The sequence below is a fragment of the Cynocephalus volans genome, chromosome 4, assembly GCF_027409185.1.
Source record: "Cynocephalus volans isolate mCynVol1 chromosome 4, mCynVol1.pri, whole genome shotgun sequence".
NCBI classification, from domain to species: Eukaryota; Metazoa; Chordata; class Mammalia; order Dermoptera; family Cynocephalidae; genus Cynocephalus; species Cynocephalus volans.
In genome coordinates this window covers 134,669,137-134,681,801 of record NC_084463.1, presented here as the reverse complement: position 1 = coordinate 134,681,801, position 12,665 = coordinate 134,669,137, and the positions used below count along the sequence as shown (strand labels likewise).

The following is a 12,665-nucleotide window of genomic DNA, read 5'->3' as shown; positions in this document are numbered from 1 at the left end:
ACAAAAGCTGGAGTAGAGCAGTTGATTATCAGTAAAGCTGATACAATAAGCAGGTTCTGTTCTAAAGACAAAACAAGCTATTGAAAGAATTAATTATATATTTTTCCAACATAGTAAGTTGAATGATGTTCCCCCAAAAGATATATCCACCCAGAACTTCAGAATGTCAACATATTTAGAATAAGGGTCTTTGAAGATATAATTAAGGTAAGGGTTGAAATGAGATTGTCCTGAGTTAGGGTGGGCTCTAAATCCAATGATGAGTGTCAGAAAAGAAGACACAGAAACAGACAGGAGAGAAGGCCACGTAGAGCCTGAGGCAGAGACTGGACTCAAGCAGCCCCAAGCCAAGGAAACCAAGAATTGCCAGCAGCCACCAGAAACTAGGAGAGAGGCATGGAACAAATTCTCCCTCAGAGCCTCCAGAGAGAATCAGCCCTGCCAGTACCTTCATTTCAGACTTCTGGCCTCCAGAACTGCAAGAGAATACATTTCTGCTTTTGTTGTTTTGAGCCACCAAGTTTGTGGTAATTTAATACGGCACCTCTAGGAAACTAATACACCATCCTATAAAGTAAACCATGTTACACATGAGGACTAGGGAGCACAGAGTGGTCAAGGAACTTGCCCAAGTACTCCATACACCTTAGTTATTATTAATAGCTACTGTTAGAACTAGCTCGTGGAGGCACCAGGAGGAACCCAGGCAGTTTGGTACCAAAATCATGCCCTTAACCATTGCTGTTTCAATTTTCATGGATCTGCCTTACCATTAAGAGAAGTTCCCGGTGGGCAAAGGTCAGTCTCTCCTTCTTGGACCCCCTCAGGGTCAGCTGCAACCTTATAACCAGAGTAGGTAATCCACAGTATTTTTTGATATCCGCAAACTAATTTTGAAACATGGCAACACGGTAATTCACAATTTCTTCCTTTACAGAGACTCAGAACTACAGGAAGAAAAACACTGAATTAAAAGATGACGGTAGCCTGGAAGCTGAGGAATGAACACTGCACCACCTGCCTCTAATCTTCCTCCGATACCCCCGATTTTGCTCCATTCTTATAACAATCTTGTGAAGCGTGCCATTTTATTTTCTTGATTTTAAAGATGGGGAAACTGAAGCTCAGAGAGGACAAGTAACTTACTAAAGGTCACAGAGCAAACAAGTGGTACAGGAGTCTGATGTCAGAAATCATCACACTGTCCCAAGTAATTCTCTCTGTTCCTTTCCTGTCCATCTGTCACCCTACCATACTGCTCTTCCAGGGGGGTGCCTCTCCAGTGACTTTGATGAAGACTTAATCCTAGACTCTGATCAATAATATATTGAAAATATCTTCTGTGGGACGGCAAGAGGCATTTCATGAAAAAGGGTACCTTGGTCAAAAAGTGTGAGAAAAAGTGGAATACACAAATTGAACCACTTTCTTCATAGCCATTTAGAGTGCAGGTTCCGGAACCAAACTGTCCAGATTCCAACCTCGACTGTGTCACTTACTAGCTGTGTGACCAAAGACAAGTTACTTTACTTCTCTGTGCCTCAAGACCCTCATCTGTAAAACAGGATAATAGAACTCACCTCATTGGATTTTGTAGATAAAAAGAGAAAATCCACGTAAAAATATTTAGAGTGGTATCTCGTACAGAGTACTCAACAAACCTTGGTTATTATTAATAGCTATTACTACAAGACTTTTAAGAGTCATTACTAGACAAATGTTCTTTGAGATACTTCATGAGAGGATGTGGTTATTTCACAAACCTCAGTGCTATGCTGTGAGGGAATAGAACACATATCATATTCCAAATGAGCACATTCCTAACATTCTGGAAGTTGTCTTTTCACAAATCAGATAGGGTCATCCCTGCCTTTGTGCACATTGGTGGAGGAAGCTCTGTGGGTGCAGCTGCCAACTTAAGAGGCTGAAGCTGAGAAGTGACTGTCTTACCCCCCACCCCCACCTCTGCCCCAGTGCTACAGCAAGACCCACCTCCCAGGCTGCACCAGTTAAGATTCGGCAGCACCATCACTGATGGAAGCTGGCCAAGTACTGGGAGCCCCCATTTATGTGGCAGCTCCTGACTGTGAAATGAGAGATACCATCCAGGAGGGCTGTAGGACACCTTGCTTTCTCCGACATTTGACAAGAACCGAACAGGCAGGAGCTGATCCTGTTGAAATTCACGAGGAGCCCAAGACTGCTCTGGTTCTGTTCTCCAGCTCTGTGAGCTCGTCATGCCCCCTGCATAATCAGTTCATCAGTGCTACTTCTGCCTGTGAAACCTTATTACCCAGGGAAATGCTGAGTGTGCACACTTGGAGCTTCTGAGTGCAGAAAACTTTCTGAATAATTTAGGAGAATGGGCTGATAACAGATGCACCTATAAGCGGGGCTCCCAAGGGGGAGCTTTATTAACCATGAACAAATTCACAGCTTCTTGAAATTTCAGATCTGAACACAACAACCCAGGACTCCACTGCCTCTAAGTGCAGAGCTATTTATTTTGCACACACTGACTTCTCGTGCTCCAGCCCCACTGTTGGCAGGACAAGGATGCCTGAAAGGGGAGGACAAGACACACCTGCTCCCAATTGGACTCTTCACACCAGACCCTAGTGCCCATGCCTCTTATCCTCCCTCATCCCAGCCACTGTCACCTCTGCCCTGCCTCCACTCTGGCTCTCTACAGTCTTTTCCGCCTAGCTGCAGGGTGCTCCTTCTAAGACATAAATTCATTCATTCATGTCATTTCTGCTTAAAACACTCCAGTGGTGTCCTACATACTCAGCATAAAGCCAAAGTCCTTACCCTGGCTACCAGACGCTACATAATCTTGTTCCTGTTACCACACTGACTTCCACTACTGCCCCTCTCAGCTCTTGCTGCAGACCCATTGGCCTCTTCGATGAGGTTCTGGAACACACTAAGCATGCGCCTGCCACAGGGCCTTTGACTGCACTGTGCCCTCTGCTCAGCAGGGCCTTCTCCAGCATCTGCATTACTCACAACCTATTCCACTCAAGTCTCTGCACCTGGACCGCGGGAGGGCTTCCTGGGCCACCACTGTCACCCTCCATCTCCTTACCCTGCCTCACCTGCCTTCACTGTACCTGCCACTGCTTGTCATTGTATTGGTACTTAATCTCTCTTTCCTACTGGAATGTAAATCTGTGAAGACACAGACGAATCCTGCTTGCTCACTGCTGTATGCCCAATGCCCCAAACAGTAAAAATTCCTGGGGAAAGTGAGCAGAGGGTCTCTAACTCTGCAGCCCTGGGAAGGCCTGGCACCTGAATCTTTCATTTGAGACAAATTACCTTAGATGTGAACTGCTTTGTGGCCATTATTCCATTTAGCCTCACAGGTGAGAAAAGTGTCCAAGAAGTGAGGTCACTTCCCCCAGGTCACATGACCATGAAGTGACAGAGCTGAGATTTGAGCCCAGGTCTGACTGACCAACACCCAGAGATAACACATTATATGAGGACAGGTCCCACTTAAGTCTGTCGCTGTGATCTGTTTGGGGGACTGTAAAACCACTCTTGTGGTTGAAATGCTCCTGTTGTTTTTATGGGCAGTTGGCTGAGCTCAGGATTATAGAGAAGACACATGTTCACTGTACAAAAACAGAACCCCATCCTTCTAGAAACTTCCTTCTCACAAATAGATATAGGCAACATATCCCTTTTCCAGAGTCATCTAGAGATCCACCACCTCGCAGCAGGGCTGGGATGTGATTGGTTTTCATTTCTATTTTTGTTTTCTGGTGGCTGGTCAGTATAGGGAACTGAACTGGACCCTTGACCTTGGTGTTACATGGCTGTGCTCTAACCAACTGAGCAACCGGCCAGCCCCTAGGGCTGGGATGTGGAGCCTGTGTACACAGTCTCCTCTCCCAGAGTGGCCTAGATGGTGTCCTGACCTGGTCCCTCCAGGCCAACTCCATGGGCACCTGCAGATTGGACCTGGCTCTCTGTCCCTGCTCATGGCCCTTCCAGAACTTTCTACGTCTAACTCCTCATTATGATGCTCAGAGTCCTTCACCACTGGGGTCCTTCCTCCTTTTCCACTCCTGACTCTTGCTGCTCTTTCTCTGGCTGCTCTCCCATGTGCTGGCCATACCAGTCTAGAAGACGGGACACAAGCTCCTCAGACACACTTACAACATGCCTGCCTAGTGCGTAACGCCTGGAAACGCTGGGTCCCACAGACTCCTGGCTTAATAGAGGAGACTCAAAGAGTTTAATGAAGGAACAGTAGGATTAAGATCGGGATTGTAAAATCCAGATTAAAAACCTGTACCCACCAGAGTTGACATGAACACTAGAGACTGTTGTGTTAAATTTGAGCCAAGCGAATGACGGTGAGCTTGCTTCTCTGATGCCTTTTTATCTGTACAAAGACTCTGATCCCTTTACAGATTAAAAAGTGCCTCGTGAGTGCTGAATGGCAAAGAAGAAATGCTGCTGAGAGGGAGGCAGGCAGACAGCTTCAAAGGCAAGGGCGGTGCCGAGAATGGAGCAGGGAGGTCTGGCTGGGGCCACGTGCATTCATCCACCTAGGAAGCCCAGATCCTGGGTTAGGCTCTATTCTCAGGGCTGGGGATTCAGAAAATAAAGGCACGGGCCTGAGCCTGGAGGCGTTCACAGTTTGGGAGTGGCCCTGGGGTGCCATTTCACTCCAGCCCCCCTTCCACCACCTCTGCTGTGCCTGCGGCCACATTCTTTCCAACAGGAAGTTTCAAAGGCTTGTCTTGACCACTGTAAACCTAAGGGTACCCCACCCCCATCCACTCTGACTTTCTTGTTTAAAAAAAGCATCCCATGGGGCTGGAGCGCCTTTGTGGGTCCCTATTCCAAGCACATCTCCTGTCCCAATTTAGATGTGGATTGAAAAAGTTTAATTTAAAGGGCAGACCAGCAAATGACTGAATCAGAGGAGAACCACAAAAACCCCACTGAACCATTACCATGGCAACTTAGGTTTCTAAAATTAGGCGAAAGGAGGGTGATGGGAAAACCCAAGTTGCCCACCTTCAGAGAAACCACAGCAGAAGCCATCCTGGCCCTCAGCCACAGGGAAATTAGAGAGGTGACCCATGTGCCGAGAAGGAACTAGGATTCTAGCACCAGGGAAAGCCAGAAGTCCAGTGCCCTAAGATTAAATTCAAAATGAGAGTGAGGGAGAGTGAGGAAGGGAAAGTGGGGACACACATACACACACACACACACACACGCTCACACACATACACACACACATACACACACTCACGCTCACACACATACACACACGCTCACACACACACTCACACACATACGCACACACACACGCGCACACACACACATACACACGCTCTCTCACACACACACGCTCACCCACACACACTCTCACACACATACTCACACGCACACGCACACGCACACGCACACACACACACGGAGAGAAAGTTAGTTCTAAGACTGAAAACAGGAGATAGGAATCTCCCTGGGAATTTTCACTTGTTCTTGTTCCAAAAAACCGAATGGCTTAGGGCCCTCCCAACCCTACCACGTGCTGGCCATTGGGCAAATGAGGGCAGAAAGTCTCCCTAAAAACTGTACACTCCATCCTTTTGACAACTGCTACCAAACAGTCAACTGGTGGCCACTCGGAATGGAGGGAAAAACCCCAGTGACAGTGATCCCAGAGCTCTCTGAAGCTTGCTAAGAGGGGCTATACACCCTCAGAGCTTGATCTTTGCTTCTTCTTGGTGGCTGGCTGGTAGAGGGATCGAACCCTGGACCTTGGTGTTATCAGCACCATGCTCTAACCAACTGAGCTAACCATCCAGCCCACTGATCTCTGCTTCTGATGAGGAAAGGCCCAATGATAGCCCAGGGAGTTAGGTGATTAATGGCCTCTTTGCTAAGAAACAGGCCCAGGGCAGTTACAGAACTGGCTGGAGGGGAAGGCAGTTAATTGGCTCTTTAAGGTAGAAAAGGGCATCTTTTTAATAGGAATTCAGATTGCTATCAAAACTCAGTGTTGAGGGTAATTGGGAGCTGGGGCCCGAATGGCCTTTTTAGAACGCTGCTCATTGTGCAATCGCTTAAAAAGTGTCAACAAAAGAGTGCAGTGAAATGGGGAGCAGCAGTTCTGTGCTACCTCTCCTACTGCAGACCACAAAAAAGCAAAAGTCAGTGAGAGACAGAGGGAGGGATGTGGGACTTGGTAATGACCTCCTGTACTGGGATCCTATTGTAATCACTCTAAGCATCAAAGAGGAGACCTCGGAGGCATCCGTCTCCTGTGCATGGAGCAGCTTCAGCAGACCCAGGCTCTTGCACGTGACATCCTGGGCTGTTCCCGCAGGCAATGTGCTTAAAATGAATATACGTGCCTCCTGCAATTTGCTGAATAAGGAGGACTGGACAGAATTACTATTTCTATTGCTTACTGTATTTACCTGGAGTGTTTGGCAGAAGCTGCAAAATTAAATGCTTAGCAGACATTCTTTGAACTCAATGGTCAGTTGGCTTCTGCTCCAGTAATAAGGCTTAGGGGATACAGGACAATGGTTTACTGAGCCTGCCTGTCAGCGGCCAGAGTGAATATTGCTAACTCAAGCGGGATGCAGGGTGCGGAGATGCTCTGATCAGCCTGTGAGTGTGGTGTAATCAGGAAAGAGTGAACCCTAATAACTGGGGAGAGAAAAATCTCCCTCAGGCTTGCCACTGTCAATGCAAATAAAATCTCATTCGTGGAGGCTAAGAAAACGAACAGCATTATCGAGTATGAATTCTGATCTTACAACAGCACCTCCAGCCACAGTCCTTAGAGCTGAGGCTCCTTCTTTTCCTTTTCCATTCAGATCCAACTCAGGAGCAGGTCCTGCTGATTCTGCTTCTAAAATATGAAAGAAGTTCCCATCGTTCATTGCATGGATTACCATATGAACCTCTCAGCTGGTCTCCCAATTTCTGATCTTGCCCCTCTCCAAGCACTTTTCCACCCAGCACCCAGAAAGCTAGTTTGAGGAAGTAAATAATATCACGACATATTTCCTGCTTTATACTCTTTGCTGGCTGCTCATTGTACTCAAAACTCAATGATGGCCTAGGGAGACCTCTTTGATCTGGCCCTTCACTCTTCTACAAGCTGATCTTGAGCCATCTGCCAGCTAGCCTGGGGGTGGGTAAAGTCTGTCCCACTGCCTGTTTTTATAAATAAGGTTTTATTGGGATACAGCCATGCCCGTTCATTTACGTATTGTCTATGGCTGCATTCGTGCTACAACAGCAGAGCTGCCTTGTTGCGACAGTGACTCTAGGGCTCACACAAGTCTAATTTTGATTCCTTGTGCAGACCAACACTGCAATGAGCAATAAGCCAAGAGGTGTATTAGCTACTTTTACCCAGCTTATAGTCTCTTTGGGAAGTTATTCTAATACACAAAGTGCAGCATCATGATAAGGCAACTGTAACTGCTATAGAAAGTAAACAGAGGGGCCGGCCCGTGGCTCACTCAGGAGAGTGTGGTGCTGATAACACCAAGGCCACAGATTCAGATCCCTATATAGGGATGGCTGGTTAGCTCACTTGGGAGAGTGTGGTACTGACAACACCAAGTCAAGGGTTAAGATCCCCTTACTGGTCTTCTTTAAAAAAAAAAAGAAAGTAAATAGAGAAATCAAGAAATTAAAGAAGAAATCAAGCACACCCTTCCCTTGCTGTCCTCTTCCCTTGCTTTTTGTTGTCTGCAGAAGGAAGCTGCTGAAAAGTTCCTATAGGAAATGGCAAACTTGGTCTCAGTCTTGGCTATGAAATACCTGACTGGTTAACAAATCTGTCTGCTCTATGACACCACCACCTCCCTGGGTGGTTGAGCAATATTGCCTGTCCATGCAATCCTGTCTTTGGAGAGATGCTTGGATGTCTCATGTTTATGCTTCTTAAAATGAAGGGTTGGTGAAGTATTTTAATGTTCTCCAAGACAAAGTGCTGGAAACTCCATTCCAACACCAGGGGGCCTCCTGGGCAGTGGGTCATTGAACCTGGCTGTTCCGTAACAGATGACCAACTGCAGGGTCTGGGACTGTAGAAAATTCAAAGATACCCGCTTGATTTCTGAAAGAGGAAATAATAACCAAGTATCCCCGGGGCCGCTTTATAATCCATGAGTCCCTGCTGAAAGCTCTTCAGACACCTAAGACAGGCTGGAAAGCTCAGGCAAGCATTTTAAACATTAATAGGCTGTGTTAAACAAGAGAGGAAATCAAAGCCTTGCATCGCTGACAGAGGGTCCAAGCTGGTTTGCTTGGGAAGAGGAATAAGACAGTCAACAGCGGAGCGCACTCATCAGTTCATTAAACATTTACTGAGCACCTACTAAGGGCCAGCCAGCATGCCAGGAGATTCTGTTTCCCTCTTATGGGGTGAGAGTTGTCAGGGAATGGACGGGAAACTCTGGAAATTTAGGATTACCATGGCTGCTTAGATTACTTAAAATTTATTTATCTATTTTTTAAAATTTTAATTGACACATATGATTGTACATATTTATGAGGTACAGAGTGATATTTCAATACATGTATACAATGTGTGATGATAAAATCAGGGTAATTAGCATATTTATCATCAGGGTAATTAGCATATTCATCATCACAAAACTTTACCATTTCTTTGTGATGAGAACACTTGAGTGACTCTCTTGTAGCCATTTGAGAACATACAATAAATTATGGTTAATTATAGATGTCTAGCACTACTGTACACCACTAGAACTTATTTTTCCTATCTAGCTGTAATTTTGAGTCCATTAATCAACCTCTCGCTATCTCCCTACTCCCTCCCCTTCCCAGTCTCTAGGAACTACGATTCTACTGTCTGCTTCTAAAAGCTCAACTTCTTTTTTCAGCTCCCACATAAGAGTGAGAATATGCAGTATTTATCTTTCTGTGCCTGACTTATTTCACTTAATGTAATGTGTTCTTGTCTCATCCATGTTGCTGCAAGTAACAGGATTTCACTATTTTTTCATGGCTGAGCAGTATTCCATCGTGTGTACATATATATTTTTTGAATAGGCAATATACTCATACTCATGTTTCAAAATTCAAAAGGTGAGAAAGAATTTGCAGAGAAAAGAAAGTCTGTTTCCCATATCTGTCTCCCAGCCACCAGCTTCCCCTCCCCAAAGGCAACCACTGATCCTCTTTCTTTTGCTCAGTTTCTTTTTTGTGTAGGCTTCCAGAAACAGTCCGTGCATTAGCAAGTACCTATAATTTTTAACATACACAGTAACATGTTAATTTTTTCACTTACTGAAGCACATCAATACATATTTTTTAATGTATCATTTTATGTACCAAGTACCATTTTGTCTATTTAATAAATATAGCCCTTACTATATGACAGGCTTTTTTTTTTAATTTAACTTTTTATTTAGAGGTAAGTTTAGATTTACAGAAAAGTTGCAAAAATAGTATAAAGAGTTCCTGTAAATCCTTCATCTGGCTTCCCCTTACTTAACCACAAAACAATTACCAAAACTAAGAATTAACTTTGGAACAATTATACTAAGTTACAGAATTTATTCATTCAGAATTCACCAGTTTTCCCATTAATGTCCTTTTTCTGTCCAATCTGGGATCCCACATTGCATTTGTCTCCTCTAATCTGCGACCATTTCTTAGTCTTTTCTTGTCTTTCATGACTTTAACATTTTTAAAGAGGACTGAGAAGTTATTTTGTAGAATGTCCTTCAATTTAAGTTTTTCTGATGTAATCTCACCATTGAGAGAATATATATTATTGAAAATAATATTACAGAGTATATTCAGTGTATCTTAGCAGGGGGTACCTAATACGCATTTAGCAAAGAGGTTAACCTTGATCACTTGGTTAAGGTATCTTCAAGATTCTTTACTGCAAAGTTACTATTTTCCCCTTTGTAGTTAAATATCCTGGGGGAGATCCATTGAAACTATGCAAATATCCTGTTTCTGCTTAAACTTTCACCCACTAATTTTAGCATTCATCATGGATCTTGCCTACAGCAATTATTACAGCAATTATTGTGTTGTTCTTGTGGCGATTTTCCATTTCCCTCATTCCTTCTACATTTCACTGATTGGAATTTTTCTGTAAGGAACATTTGCCCCTTCCGCCTATTTATTTATTTATTATTTATTTATATTTCATGGACTCATGGATACTTACTTTATCTTCTGAACTATAATCCAATATTACTTGCTATAGTTTGAATGTGTCCCCTCTAAAATTCAGGTGTTGCCAATGTGACGGTATTAAGAGGAGGGGCCTTTAAGAGGTGATTAAGCCATGCAGGCTCCTCCATCAGAAATGGGATTAAGGTCCTTATAAAAGAGGCTTCACACAGTCATTTGCTTGCTCTTCCTTCTTCCGCCATGTAAGGACACAGTGTTACCCATCCAGAGGATGCAGTAATAAGGCACCATCTTGAAAGCAGAGAGTGGCCCTCACCAGGCAACTGAACCTGCTGGCTCCCTGATCTTGGACTTCCCAGCCTCCAAAATGGTGAGAAATAAATTTTAGTTCTTTATAAATTACCCAGTCTCAGGCATTTTGTTATAGCAGCATAAAAGTGGTCCCACTTTGGCCAAAGGAAGCTCTTTGAGGTTGGCTTCTATAACCTTTCAACACATGCTTTTGTTTGTTTGTTTGTTTGTTGACTGGGCTACTTGTTTACTTCCTGGCAGAAGCCACTTCTAGCTCATCTTGTATTTCCCAGCCCCAAGCCTGGAATCAGCTCTTACTCTTTCAAATGGCTGCATAGTAAGTGTGACATTTGTAGAGAGGTGCCATCACTTAGCTAGCCAGAACTCACCTGATGGGTGCTTAGAACCTATCTCCAATATTTCCTTATTGCACTTTTACAATAAAAATTCATGTAGATGGGTCAGTTCACACTTGAGCAATTGCTAAAGTAAACCCTAAAGTCTTTACAAAGACCTATGAGGCTCTACCTGAACAGCTCCCCCCCACTACCTCTCTGACCTCAGCTCCTGATATTCTTTCCTTTTTCCTCCAGTGTGGAGGGAAACCTCCAAGATGGCTTCCACTGACTCTTGCCTCCTGGGATTCGTGTCCTTGGTGATCCCTTTCCTGTGAGTCAGGGCTGGATTTATGTTCTCATTTCTAACAAACAGACTATAACAGGAACAATGAGATGCCACTTCCAATATCAGGTTATAAAAAACTGGCTTCTGTTCTGTCTTGGGTGTTTGCTCTCACTCTATCTTGCTCACCTGCTCTGAGGGCCATAATGTGAGCTGCCCTATGGAGAAGTCCACGAGGCAGGGAACTGAGGGGGGCCTCCAGCCAACAGCCAGCCCATGAGGAGCTGAGGCCCTCATTCCAGCAACCCACAAGGAACTGAATCCTGCCAACAACTATGTGAGTGAGTTTGGTAGTAGATCCTCCCCCCAGTCAAGCCTTCAGATGAGACCACAGTCCCAGCCAAAGGTAGGACCATAACCTCATCAGAGACAATAAGCCAGAGGTACTATGTACAAAATGTAAAATCCTATCAGGTTAGGAGAGCTGGGAGGGGAAGACACCTTACTAGTTATAGGTCTCTACAGGTAAATCTTTCTAGAAGTCCTTCCTTCCTAGGATTACTGTTCTCTTGGCCTGATATTCCTTCCCCAACATGACCACCTGCCCACATCCTGCCAGCCTTCAAGACCCATAAGCCACTTTCTCCCTGACTTCTCCAACTAGAAATAATCATTTTCTGCTCCGGCCTCCCACTGCACTCACCTGACCCATATCAAGGCACGTCTACTCCCCCTCATTGTGGAGTTACTGATATAGCTGGTTTCCCATAAAGAAAACCCTAAACTTCTCAAGTGCTGGATTCTCGTTTCAATCATGGTTACAACCCATCCCCTCTCACTTCTAAGTGCTAAGCTCAGCTTTACACACATATATTAGGTATTCTATAATATCTGAAAAACCAAAAGTAATAATAAGCCATAAATTGTGGATTTAGGATCTACCGGCAGCCCCAGCTCTTACCTCATACAGTAATAGCTATTATAAGCATTATTATCACCATTCAGTATTTCCAAATGAATATTCCCTTCTCTAACAGGGATTTAGTTTTCTGGACTCCGCATGACCTTCCTCTCTAATTTTAGAACTTCCAAGTTTAGAGGAAATAGGAAATAACTCCTGAGCAAAAGTTGAGGGCCTCTAGCTTAATTCTGTCATTTTTATATATCAAGTGCTCCTTTGGATGACACTTGCACCCAGAGCAACAAGGAGACACTGCTATTACTACCAACCTCAAATCTTTACTGAAGACCCAGGGAACGGGAACTTCCAGGCAGGAGCATCAACAAGATTCAGGTCGATTACTATTCTACCCCTCGCTTCTGAGAGTTTGCTGGCCACCGTATCATTCCCGGCAAAGCTCCTCTTGCAACAGTATCTATGTCCAATTGCACTAATTGAAGACACAAATGAGGCAGATAAAGGGAGGCTCAGCTAATTGTATTTTTTCATTGGCTTCAGAGGAGGAAAACTCATAATCAGTCATTATTACAAACTTCCCTGGTGGTCTCAACAGCATAGGCCTAAACTGAAGTGTCTGGTTTAATGGCAGATAAATAAGCTTTTAACCCTTTTCTGATCTATG

General features: G+C 44.4%; 1 protein-coding gene across 2 annotated transcripts in view; it reads right to left on the bottom strand.

Moving 5' to 3' along the window:
* LDLRAD3 (low density lipoprotein receptor class A domain containing 3) overlaps nucleotides 1–12,665 on the bottom strand; it is a 231,769-nt gene that overhangs the window by 12,601 nt on the left and 206,503 nt on the right. The gene's annotated exons all lie outside the window — the stretch shown is intronic.